Source organism: Taudactylus pleione, unplaced genomic scaffold, assembly GCF_031769625.1.
Source record: "Taudactylus pleione unplaced genomic scaffold, aTauple2 ptg000655l, whole genome shotgun sequence".
Classification (NCBI taxonomy): domain Eukaryota; kingdom Metazoa; phylum Chordata; class Amphibia; order Anura; family Myobatrachidae; genus Taudactylus; species Taudactylus pleione.
This window is the reverse complement of record NW_028285057.1, coordinates 1,574,813-1,588,821: the sequence shown is the minus strand read 5'-3', so window position 1 is coordinate 1,588,821 and position 14,009 is coordinate 1,574,813. Positions and strand designations below refer to the sequence as shown.

The window sequence follows — 14,009 nt, the reverse complement described above, 5'->3', positions numbered from 1 at the left end:
GCGTAATTCGAATGTAATAACGGCTAGCGAGAGAACACCCGCAGATGAAAACATCAAAAACAGAGTAAGCTCAGCTGAAAACAGACCAAGCCCGAACCAGAGTCGAACATAGGAAGCTGTATAAGTCGCAGACAGCAGACTCCCAGCACTGCTGGACAGAATTCATATAGATATACGTATAATAATGCCAATCTACAGATACAGAGCTGATCCAGTCCACAGACTCCTAACAAGAGTATACAGGGAGGCAAAAGACAAGACTGAACAGTCGACCAGGACCATTCTCGAGGCCCAACTACTACAAGGTTATCAACCAGTGGAAGGGTTAGACCATAGAAGTCTCCAACAAATAGAGATCCCACAGGGTATGAGGCAGAGGCGACTTTGAAAGGAATTGTGGTCTCAATTCTTTCAGAAGGTCAGACAGCAGTACAACCACCCAGAGGGATCAAACAGCAACTAAATCCCTGCATTTATAAATCCCCATACCAGACCACTGGCAGAGTGTCTGGTAGCCTATCAGTTGCCTGCCTATAGAGTCGTCACTACCACTTGGGGCGGGTCTCAAACTCGTGTATGGGGCATCCCAGGTGGGGATTTTATGGCACACGCCCTGTGCTGGCCTGAAAAGAAAAACCACAGCAACAACCCCAAACAACAGACAACATCCATCATGATGGAAGTGCGTAGTCAGTACAAACTGCTGGCCCGAACATAGTATGAAATAACCCGGATACCCTGGCAGTTAAAGAGCACGGATCAACAGCCACCCAGGGAGAGCTACCAATATAGGGAAGCATCCCATACAGCAAGGCTAGAGCACTAGGACAACCATAAAGGTACCCATCAGGTACCTGTCAGTGTGATGAAAATATCCACAGATACTGAACAGGAATCAGGCTCCCTGCGCAGAACATAATGACTGTCATCATTTAATGTAAAGATGTGCCTTAGCCCATATATGCACTACAGTCCTTTATAACCCCAACAGATTCTAGTAGAATAAAGTGACAATTAAATATGGAACGCTTCACGAATCTGATTGTCATCCTTGCGCAGGGGCCATGCTAATCTTCTCTGTATCGTTCCAATTTTTAGTATATGTGCTGCCGAAGCAAGCACTCTCAATGTTGGAACTATGCACCCAAATGCCAGGAAAGCTCTAAAGTGTAGTAGAGCCAACTGATTACGAGAGCAAATGGCTGCTAGGACTGCAGCTAGGGTGCGGAAGGGAGATTTGTAATGTCAGGTTGCATGAAATAGGAGCATCTTCCGAGGCATTAGTGAGGTACCGCTTACCTGTGAGCAACCAGAAGCCCTCTGGACGCTATGTAGAATGTCACTGACCTGTTCCATCTCACAGCAACCCATCATGTCAGGTATAGAGTGTAGTTCAGTGGGCTAAGAACCAATGCTCTACAGCACAGACTTCAGTCTGGCGATGTTGTCATAGAAAATACTGTAGAAAACTAGCAAATAGTTAGTGGAGACAAGAAGGTTGTACAACAGGACTCTATAGCTTGTTACATTAGGGATGTGTATCCATATAGAGATTATACATATACCCCAAATACGGTCTGCGAGTGTATCAGTACATTAACACTTATAATGGTGAAGTGCGTATTAGCTAAAAGGCGGATTTAAATAAGACCTTGTACAGGCCAAGATACCCACAGAATATTACATATTTGATGAAAGATCCCCACCAGTGACCCTTGAAAGTTATAGTGATCACAACGAAAGGGATTCAAAATTGATCCGCAGGGCCAAGGATTTACTTGATACTCACCAATCTAATCAAGCCAGGCCTGACCAGTGGTGTAACTAGGGCAGGGCAAGCGGGGTGCTTGCCCTGGGCACCGTGGGACTGGCGGCGTGGGGGGGCGCCGCTGGCCACGGTCCGGCCCGCCCTAGTTAGCCACCAGTGTAGCGCCGACTGCAATGAGTGCGGTCAGCGCTACACATTTACACAGGACTGGCGTTAGGCTTCCAGCGCCGGTCCTGTGCTGCACACCTGAGCCCATTCCCTCCCCCTGAGCGCTTGCCCAATAGCGCCAGGAGGCGGGCTCAGGCTGTGCATAACACAAGCATCGCCGCCAGTGCTGGCGGCGATGCGTGTGTTACACAGCAGCCAATGAGAGTCAGATAGACTCTCATTGACTGCTGCAGCACCCACTGCAAGAGCTGGACTTCCGTCCGGCTCCTGCAGTGGGTAATGGGACAGACGTCATGACGTCATGACGTCTGTCCCATTATGCTGAGTGCGCCAGCCCGGGAGGACTGGCGGGCGGCGGGAGCCAGAGTGACGTCTCGGACTGGAGGAGCAGCAGCAGCGTGGATTCAGGTAAGTATGTTTTTATATATATATTTTAAAAAACCTGTCAGCACTACTGGGGGCACAACTGGGGTGGCTACCACTGGTGGGACCTCTACTGGGGTGGGGGCACAACGGGGGGGTGGCTACTACTGGGGGCACCATTATTAGGATGACATCCACTGGGGGGGCTATTACTGGGGGCATCATTATTAGGAGGACCTCTACTGGGGGGGGGCTATTACTAGGGGCACCATTATTAGGAGGACCTCTACTGGGGGGGCTATTACTGGGGGCACCATTATTGGGAGGACCTCTACTTGGGGGGGCTATTACAGGGGGCACTTAATCGGGAGGGGGAACCTCAACTGGGGACCACTACTTGGGGGGGGGGGGAACTACTACTGGGGGCATTATAAAAGGTGCCTACTACTAGGGGCACTGCACTGGGGGGACCACAACTGGGGGCAATAACAGGAAGGACCACTACAGGGACCACTGGATAGGGGGGTTCACTACTGGGAGCCTGCATCAGGGGGACCACTACTGGGGACACTGCATGGGAGGGGGGGGGGGGACTACTGCTAGGGGCACTATATAAGGGGTTTACTGCTAGGGGCACTGCGGGGACCACTACAGGGGGCACTAGATATGGGGGATCACTACTGGGTGTCTGAATAAGGGGGACCACTACTGGGAAACCTGCATGGGGGGGACTACTGCTGGGGGCACTATATAATGGGCACTGCATAGGGGGGGACTACTACTGGGGGCACTATATAAAGGGCACTGCATAAGGGGATACCACTACTGGGTGCACTGCATTGTGGGGACTGCTACTGGGGGCACTGCATAAGGGGGAACACTACATAGGGCACTGCATTTGGGGGGACCACTACTGGGGGCACTGAGTAAGGGGAACTAATTGGGGGCTGTATAAGGGGGACCACTAATGGGGATACTGTATAAGGGGCACTACTATGGGCCTGCATAAGAGGGACCACAACTGCATACTGGGGGTACTGTATAAGGGGTACTACTGGGGTTAAGGTGCATATGGATAGGAATGTTCAGCGTGAAAATAAAGGGGTATGTTATGTTGACACGCCCCATTTTTAAGTGACCACGGCGCACGCACATATCGGGATGTTGGGGGGGCTCCAAATACCCTAGTTACGCCACTGGGCCTGACCCTGCCTATTCGGCGGGTAGCCCTAGGTGTTCAGGCACAGGAGCAGTAACTGCAGTCTGTTGTCATTTAAACAATTAGGTCCTGAGGATGGAATAGAACCTGGATTCTCTATGTACTGATAGGAAGTGTACCTAGGGGCCACTTTATAGCCTCATTTTATTGATATATGCGACAAGACAATAATATTGAGTACTGGAACCTATACTGAGAAAGGTACCTGTACATAGACATAGAGTGCATTAGTTATCCCAAGTAAGGAAGGGATATATCTGTAGTGATAACCCCAGTTAGGGTTAAAAAACAGGTTTTACCAATTACTAGGAAATATTCATACAAGGAATGTGAATATATCAGTATATATACACACGCACACCCGGACAAACATAGTTGCATGAAAAGGCAATCTCTTTGAAAGGAAGAGTTAGTACCAACATAGGAAGCTTACTTATCAGACTCCTGCACCAGGAGATCAGCAAGCTATAATAATTTTATATATATACACCCCTAGGACCGTGAGGGGTTACTACCACCTTGGGCAAGGAAGGAGTTAATACATATCTCCCCAGCATGTGTGAAGCAAGGGGACAGCGGGTGCTGATTGGATGAGCCTGTCCTGTCTCTCAAGTGGTGGGTGTGGCCAGGTGCCCACGAAGAGGGTCAATTATAGAGTGCGCGCCAGGAGCTGAGGAGAAGTGTGGCATGCCGCGCGAGGACAGCGGGCAGAGATCGCCAAGCTGCAAAGCTCTAGTGTAGTGTGGCGCAGCTAAGCCAGGAGCGTGGACGCTGGGGACCCGCAGAGGATAGACCGGGTCAGGTGAGCCACAGCAGTGGGAAGTTGGGACCAAGGGCAGCACTGAGCAGCACACCATTAAGGCATCAGCAGCAGCAAGAGCCGCTCGTGGAGGTACGCAGCCACAGTGGCAACACGCAGTACAGGGTAATCATCCTCCCTGTCCCATACCACAGCAGCAGCCATCATAGTGTAACCCCAAAGTACCCTCATTTCAGTTATACTACTTGTAAGAGAAGGTGCTATCCTATTGCGATTTATAACTTTTTCTGCCAACCACAAGATGGCCGCAGGCCAACAACACTTGCTTTGAGTTGCCATGCTGCCAACCACAAGATGGCCACTGATTAACTGCAGTATAGACATACAGCTCCAGCAGTGGAGAAGTTACATAGCCTTGCACCAGAGGTAACTACAGGAGTGGTGAGTGGAAGATTGATTGCACCACAGGCAGAGCTGCACTGACACTCAGTATTAGTGGACTTTCTCATACCTTGTTGCAAATAGCAGAACCTCAGTGTTACTTTCACTTTCATTATATACGAGTTATCTGCTTCACTGATCAAGTTTACTACTATTTACCTTGCATGCTTTCCGGATCACACCAAGACTGTCCTATTTCACAGCACAGTGATTCTTTGATACTTGAAAGCTGGAATACACTACTTAAAGGAGACAATATAGCCCATCAACCTGGGATAGTACTGCGGGACACTTTACAGTAACAGTTGTCTAGGAATATTGAATAACCTTCTGATTGCCTGTGAATTGAATGTGCCTATAGAGAGAAAAGTGGAATTAACATTCAGTGACTGAATTGCTGCACTGTGTACAGGACTTCCATATACACATTGGCGATTCTTCCCTCCCAGATTTAATACTAACAAATGTTACACTAAGTGGGACTAGTACCATGGTCAACTTAAACTGATCTATAAGAGCTCCACCAGCTGCAGCAGCGAAGACGGGTAGGAATACAGTGTTTTGTGTTTAAGGTCATCTGGACATTGATATTGTTAGTTAGTTTAGTACTGTCATCATTGCTGAATTGTTTTCTTGTAGTGTGCAACCGTTTGAGATAAGAATGTATGCTTAATACTGAATTTAACTGTGAATAGTAACGTAAAAGTTGTCTTACATTGTACGGTCATACTGCCGAAGTATTATTACACCAATCCGTATGGTGCCGTGCAAATGCCATTGTTTTTATGTGTAATCTCATTATTGATGTTTTTCCCACTGATGCAATTACAAAGGCTGCCTCATTGAGTGAGGTGTGTTATTTATGCAAGTGCCCTGCCGACTCTCTAATAAACCTGTGTTCACAAAATAAAAACCACAAGCTGCCTCGTCACCCCTTCATGTGCTTCCATTACTCTCACCTCTCTGTAAGTCGAGTGAAGATTGAACCACAACACACAAGGTAAACTCTTTACTTACCACATAAAGTCAAGGTTACCACAACTGGCGTCCCCGAACAGGATTAACAGAGTCCAAAGTGAGAAGGTTGGAAGTATAGAAGAGCCATGTCGACCGATCCAGCGGCTCAGGCAGTACCGCCTGCTGGCGCAGGAGCACTGATCAACCCACCTGTGGCACAGATCAATCCTATCATGCTCCCCTATTACTTCAGAACCCCGTGGCTCCCCATGTATTCTGGTGAGGACCATGGCACAGAAGGAAGCACTCTCACCGCGTTTAAAAGGAAGATTTCCATTTGTACCCGCTAAGTGATCAGCAGCAGGTCGAGATACTCATTTGGCAATTGAAGAATTTGGCACTCAGGGAAGTGACGTCCTGGCCCGCCAGAGAAAAACAGAACGTAGAACAAGTCCTTAAATGACTGGCGACCACTTTTGATGCCCGTACCTTAATAACCTTGAAAATGAGGTTATATGCATGTAAACATAAACCTGGGGAGAGTCTGCGCGACTACACCCTCACCCTGCGGGAGGCCTTGAGGGCAATCCAGGCTGTTGATCAGGAAGAAGTCAGGAACCCGGATGAGACCTTGGTCACCCAATTGATAGAAGGAGCTAACAGAGAAGGAACACAAGCTCTACTGCGACTACAACTTCCGACGCATACCTTCCTAGACTTTAAAGAAGCGGCTATCAAGATATTGGGCACGGTCGAAGAGCATAATACGGAATTCCCAGAATTACCAAGTCAGTCCTACTTGGCAGAAGCTGGCTTATGGAATGCATGTCAGGCACCCAAAGAAACCAACCCCGCCTCCCATGGGTTGCAGCTGCCATCCCCTGACCCAATACAACTGTTGAGGAAACAGATGGAAGAAATGACATTGGGAATGGCGGAGATACGTAGGGAGGTGCACAGCCTAGCTCAATCCCAACCAGATTATGAAGAGCCGTGGTGGCGGCCGAGAAGACAAAAGGCTGATGACTGGTGGGAACCACCACGGGGACAAGGAAGATCAACAGATGGGTTTGATGCTCAAGGCCGTCCCATCTGCAGGCGGTGCCAGAAGGCAGGTCACGTGGAGAGACACTGCAGGCAAGAGGAGACGTTAAACTTGCAACACCCCAAGGGTGGGGGTCAAGCCTCGGGGAGAACAGGAGGAGTAGACCCGAAAAAAAATAAAAATAAAAAAGAAGACAGAAATGTCCCTTGGTTGGTGCACTAACAAAAAATGTGATAAAATGTAACTTTTATTAAACAATATTAAAATTGTATATATAATAATCTCTCCAGTGAAATATAAAAAATGAAAAAACGTCTGTGTGTTAATTATTGAAATGAATAGTGTTATTGGTACACCTGCACGTGTAATGGCGACACAAAAATGGATATTAATAAATAGAAAATCTCTCACAAATAAGTCATAGAATATATGCAAATTCAAAAACAGCAAATCAAAAAATGCATTTAATTGGGACCAATTATATGTGGCATGCTATAACATCCCTAGAAGTGGGATAATATTCTGCAATGTCCACTGCATGTCAGAATTGCCATGATATGCATGTGAGAAGTGGCCACAATATACTCATATACCTAGATTGCCACCTATAGCTGAAATGCACATGGAATCTAATACATTTAAACAAAGGTTGACTTAACTGCTGCAAAGTCAACAAATAACTTAGAACATCTAAGGGGCTGGAATTATATTCCGCATAGACCGACTAATATACTTGTAATCAGTCAATTGGCTCAATTAATATAGATTTCATATCACAAATGTCATGTAGGAGTAGGAGATTGATATCCTATATTATCCCCTCATATTATCCTACCATGTTATTGGACATTATTGGCTATTCATTAGGCTGCAGGTAAACATGCACATGTGCTGTCTGCAGTGTATTCAGCAAATCTCTGGGAAGAAAGCCAAATCTTCAGATATACAATGTTGCAGTGTCACAGCGTCTTGTTATAATGTTAGCAGCACATGTAGCCATTTAAATCATAAGGGTATTTGCATTAGCTTTGACAATAAGAAAACCCAAGCCCATATTAGGGAGTATTTGGGAAAGAAGCCAAATTTGAACAGCACACATGGTGTGTATAAATGATTCTAAGCTTGCTGCTGTTCATGCAGCTATAAATAGATAGGATCTAACATGAATAGCTGGTAACTTAGTGAGTCTAGAAACAGCTCTAATCAGTCACATGGTATACACTATCTGAGCCTTACACTAGCTCACTAATAATGGTTGAATTCAGCAGTATAAGTTATATGAGTATTAAGTTTGACACAATTAATATAATATATATGAGCATTACATAAGCTCAATAGAGATAAGTGTCTCATATACACAGCGCATATATCAGGTGAGTACTAAGTGAAGTATTATCTTCTTTTTACATCACATAACATCACTACAGACATTTGAGCAGTAACATATCTGCTCATGCAGCAGTAAAATCCCTGCTGCTGCCAACGTACGTTTCACAAATGAGAGTTTTCAAGGCAACCAGAGCATGTTCTGTAATTAATCTTTATTAGGAGAGGCAGCCTATCATAGCATCCCTCTGTGATCACATGTTATCCTGAGCCTATGATAAATGCAAGGGCACACAAGCCAATCATATCTTGCATAATAGGTCACATGTATTTAAACAGCCAATTAAATCATTTATAGTCTAAAAGTAAAGAAATACAGAGATAAATACAAGGAGAGAGAAAGAAGAGAGAAAAAAAATCATGGAACTGGAACCAGTATAAGATGAGAGATGCAATCTCCGTCATGGATTATAAAAACACAGTTAAAGATTGTAATTGTTACATATAATACAAATGCATATATGATAAATTCATATACCTATATATTATATAAGAAACTAAGGTAAGTAATGTAAAAAGTGTGTATTAAATGCAAATTGCATAGAGCATCCATCCTATGTGTACACTATATATGAAAAATAAAAATATATAAATAAAATAAGATATATTTAATAAAAAATATAAAAATCTTCCCTACGGGAAGCGGCTAATTCAGAAGAAAGATCCGCAATGACCCCTGCCAAACTATTTATGAAGGAGGGAGTGACAGACTGCGTGCTAGCACTCTCTGCTTCACACGTCTCGCACAGGGACGACCCTTCGGAGCGAGCATGGGTAAATTTTTTCCTGCACTTAGTGCAGGCAAACAGCTTTTGTGAAGCAGCTTTTTCTGTCCTGGATATCATGTACTCACAGACAGAAACCACATACAACTCAGGAATGCAGAAGGAGTATAGGGAGAAGCAGAATTTCAATAATAATGCTACTCAAGATGCAGGTAGAGCAATATAGGAGGAGCAGAATTGCAATAATAATGCAGCTCAGTAACAGGGGCACACAGTGCAATATAAGGGGGGAGCAGAATATTGTTAATAATGCTACTCATAGAAACCAGAAGGTAGTTAAAACTACCTTCTGTTATTACAGACCCCCTGTAGAAGCTGTCAGTCTTCTCCCCCTCCGATCAGTGCCTTCAGGGAGTCTCTAGCTCTGATGAGGCGCCAAACTTCTCCCAGGCAGTGAAGGAGGAAGAGGAGGAGGGACCTATACGCTCCACCTTCCTAATGGCCGCCGCTATGATTTGCGCGCGGCTTACACTAGTCAGCCCTCACCCCGAGCCGCGCTGACTGCGGGGGCCAGCGGCACGACCGCCGCCAGTGATAAACGTGCCGGTGCCTTTTACACAAGCACCGGCACGCACAGGTAGGACCGCCGCTGTCGAGCGCGCCTACCTAAAAGCCAGCGCCGGTGCTCTCCGCAAACACCAGCGTGGCACTGACAGCCGCGCGCTGTTAACAGACCAAGCATATTATTTTCACCTCTCCTGCTAGTCAGGAGAGGTGTGCTACTTACCGGGCTGCTGCGGCCAGAGCGCTGGGCAGTGAGGGGAGAGCAGGGACCCGGACACAAGCCAGTGTTAGCTGTGGCAGGCCCCGCTGAGTCTGATGACTCCTTAACTGTCAAAGCAGCCTCCCCTCCATAGGGTGACCGGACACAGGCTGCAGTAGCCGTGTGGTCCCCTCTCTGGCAGCTCCCACGATGCAGGTAGACTGTCACAGCCAACAGTCTGCCTGTCCTCTTGCTTGATTCTTTCACCATATAAAAATTAATTTAAGGGCTGAAGACAGCCCTGTGCACCGGCTCTACACAGGCACATTCTAAAAACTGGGGCTGATGGGGCATAGAGGGGGAGGAGCCAGTCACACTTGTAGATTTTTAAAGTGCCAGGCTCAACTCAACCCACCGTCTATACCCCACTGTCATGAAGCTCCAGTGTCCCCTAGTGGATGAAGGAGAAAATATGTATGTGAGTATAGCTTCACTTCCAAAAAAAAAAAAAAATCATAACATTTTACATTTCTAGCTAGACAGATTGAGTTGGCACTGCAATAACCAGGAGAGCCTCTTTACTAGTGAATGCCAACCCGAGGCTTTATATACCATGACCGGCGCCGATGTCAGGGAGGTGTTTTTGTATTTTTTTTTTCCCCCTCTAATTTGCAGTACTAGAGGCAATCGATGGAAATTCTGCTAATGTTGGTCCACTCCCCACTCCCCTGGAACTTGGATTGTACCTTGCAACTGTGACATGTAATGTTAAAAAGGGACTTTAAGTTCCTTTATGCACACCCACATAGTTTAGGGATGTACATGCCCACACCTCCTCTGCTGCTCCCAATAGGCCCTTGACCATTGTCAGCTCCTGGCTCATGTGTCCCTTAATCCAGCCCTGTTCCAGGGTGATGTAAATGAGGCCACACACCTCCCATGAGACCACAGCCCTTTACATACCAGTGCAAACTCTCCCTTATTTCAAATCCAAAGTTGTTCCATATGTACCCTGTGGTAACTTTGTGAAGTGAGCTAGTCTGCGCTATAGCACATCAGTATCATCCATGCTAGATCCAAGACCGACATTACCCTATTCAATTCCAAACAATGCGAAAACAAAGCGGCGAATGCGGAATAGGCGGAAAGTACTGAGAGAAGTTGGGGAGTCAGTCTGTACCCCAAAAAAATGCACTAACAGAAAATCAATGTACATGTGTACTAATACCCCTAATAAGTGTTTGGGGTACTTAAGTAGTTTAAATAGCTTCTCATTAACATCTGTGCAAAAGTGATGAAGAATGGCTTACAGCAGTATTTTTTTTGGTGAAAAGTAGTCCAGTCAAATTTGGGGTACTTTAAAATGGGTGCAAGCATATTTAAATTTTTCTAAAGTGAACTTTTAAAAGAAAACCTGCAATCCCAAAAACAGCTGACCCATCCTTGCTGACCCCCAATAAGTCTATTTAGCTAGTTTTTATGCTAGTCCCACCACTATTTACTTTTGTACCCCCAAAATGAACACTTTTTGGGGTGTTTTGGATTTTTTTCTCTCCAAGATTTGACCTATGGGGGACTGTGCCAAGGGTTCTGAGTCGTTACCCCAAAATAAAGATTTTGCTCTTTTCACCTGCAGGGTAAACCCCACTGTTAATTGAATACCCCCTTTTTGTGCCTTACTAAGTTTAATTTAGAAAATGACAGTCTGGGTAAAAATGTCCAAAATGATAGGACCTTTGTTTTTTTTACCCAACTGATGCATGAACTTTGCATCTGAATGCCCTAGTAATGTACCAAGTACTGTTCCTTAGGATTAGTTATTTTGTTGCAAAGGAATTGGTATAAAAGTAACGGAGTAAGCAAAAATGCATGGCGGAAGTCGCTCATACTGTACGAGTGACTCGCGCCACGCATCTGTATGCTTTTGGGGCGGATTCAATTAGGCATGCTGCCTAATTCAATTATCTGTGGGAATCCTGCACACTTAGCCGCAGAGGGCGGGGAAATGCATGGAGAAACCTATAGGGTCCAGCACTATGCGAGGACTATGTAATTAGCCCATGTTGACACAGGTTTTACCATGCTGGGAAAATGCAGATTAATTGAATAGTTCTGGTCGTGAAGCCTGGAGCTATTCCCCACGCTGCAAACCTTGATTGCTCATGAATATTCCACTTTATACCAAATCTTTGCGACAAAAAAATACTAATCCTAAGGAAAGTCCTTCATACTTTATTAGCGACTTCGTGCCTGATTCTTCGGTGAGAGTAAAGCAAAACAGAGAACGTAACTGCACATGGAGAAAACATGGTTTGCATGCAGGGTAAATACTGGCTTCTTCTGCGTGTAGCCCACAAATACTGCACAGCTTTATTACACTGCAATTTAGATCTGCGCTAGGACACGCCCCCCCACATCTAATCTCTCTGCACAGGTTACATCTGCCCCACCTGCAGGGCAGCATGGTTATACCATGGTACAAAGTTAATGGCTCTTTTTTTACTTTACCCCAACTTCAAAATCCAGCCCATAGTATACTATTAGCAAATTAGGATGCAAAATCCAGGAAAAGGTACTCATGCACAGGAATACTTAGCCGTGGTGTAGCGTCTAAGTCACACCTGGCGTCTCGCACCATATGGATAGGTGTATTCTCAGCGATGTCCATGAAATGCTATTGGGACAATCAGAACACTGCCAGGCATCAGCCTGCCAGTAGGAATTCCTTTGCACCCCACAGAAGTGCATTGGAAAATCAGGCTACCCCATTTCCAGAGGGTGGGTGCAGCCAAACATCACCTCAGCACATCGGAGAACTGGAATCCTTCCCCTTATTTTAAAATTTCAGGTTCTGCATTGTTCTCAAACCATCCCCACAAGCCAAAACACAATCTATTAACAGCGGCAAAGACACACCAAACCAAAGGAACATGATATACAAGAATTTATTTCAATTGCACTGGAAATACATGAGAACCACAATTAAAAAGGCAATAAAAATGTCACATCTTCCTGTAAAGGTTTTGTAATACGGTTTAGTAAAAATGGTTTGCATAGAACCCACCCTTCCCCAATGCAAAGTCCTCCCAATGATGGCGTATCGGAAGCACCAGTCCTAGAAGAGAATCTCTCTGGTGAGAAACAGAGGTAACGGGAAGCTTCAAACTGGAACAGAAGTTGATGGCGCCCCCTAAAAAAAAAGTCACCAACGTGAAGCAAATCATTCATTCTCTCGCTAATGGGCAAGTTAAAACCACAGAACTCTATAATAACAAAGAAATATATATTTTGCCTTTAGCAAAACGAAGTATTATTGCCCAGTTATTCATAAACAAAAAAGTTAACTTCACTGTAAGAACCACTTCAGAGTAGAAAAGGCAACAGACTGCAGATCAATCATATGCAGACACCCAACGGAAAAAGAGAAAACTGTTTTATAAACGATTGTCTATTCCTAAAACTCACTGTAAAATGTACTGTTACGTTAGTCCAAATAAAGCCGGTAGAGTAATATCGCCACAACTCAACGGCCCACGAAACAGAAAAAAAAAAAAGAAAAATGGCTGCACAGCATATGGCTGAGGTTATAGTGGTGTCAAGTATTTGTCCAGTAAAGTTCATCATTGCACTGAAACATCCATCTACACCTTGTATTTAACGAAAGCTACACGAAAAATAAAATAAAATTAAAAAAAAAAAAAACTTTAAGAAGAAAAAAAGCTGAAGAAAGAAAAAACAAAAATTCCCAGCTGGGACAGTCTTCACAGCAATGTAAGCCAATTACACCCATTTATGTCCAACTTGCCACAAAGACTACTCCAGTGGCTTTATTTTCCAGACAGAGATGTGCCAATTGGAAATGAGGAGTTGATTTAGGTTAACTACACGTATGTTAATATGGCAACATATTAACTACGTGTATAACAAATCGGCAGATTTCATTAAATAGAAAACCTCAATACATTTTTTTCATCAGCGCGATTCTTATACTGCTCATAGCCTGCAGGTGGAGCTGTTGCTATATTTCAGAATATAAGATGTCTACTATGTATCGTACATATTGCCAGTACTTCAAGGTGGTGTGTAAACGGGCAGCTGAGCTCTCTACATTCTCTATATACATAGGAGAGTTCACTGAAACATTGCAAAATAGCATAATGTGCACTGGCAGATAAGTGTTCCTGATTAATAGATATGGATTTTTATTATTTCAAAACGTAAAAGTTTACAACTTCTGATTACTCTACTGGTTTGTACATGTCCTTCCTGTCACTTTTATCAAGTACACGGAGCACAGTTGTAAAAACATTGAACATAATGAACTAAATCTAAAGAAATCATTGAAGTTTCATGGGGAGGCAGAGCGTCGGTGAGAAGGAAGCGCGGATCTCCCCCCCCCCCCCCCACCCCCACC

At 44.9% G+C, this 14,009-nt stretch overlaps 1 non-coding gene across 1 annotated transcript; it reads right to left on the bottom strand.

The window, feature by feature from the left end:
• Positions 1-1,014: 1,014 nt before the first annotated feature.
• On the bottom strand, positions 1,015-1,122 carry LOC148478437 (U6 spliceosomal RNA). Its single transcript, XR_015872393.1, has one exon. It is a non-coding gene; the product is annotated as a U6 spliceosomal RNA (small nuclear RNA).
• Positions 1,123-14,009: the final 12,887 nt, after the last annotated feature.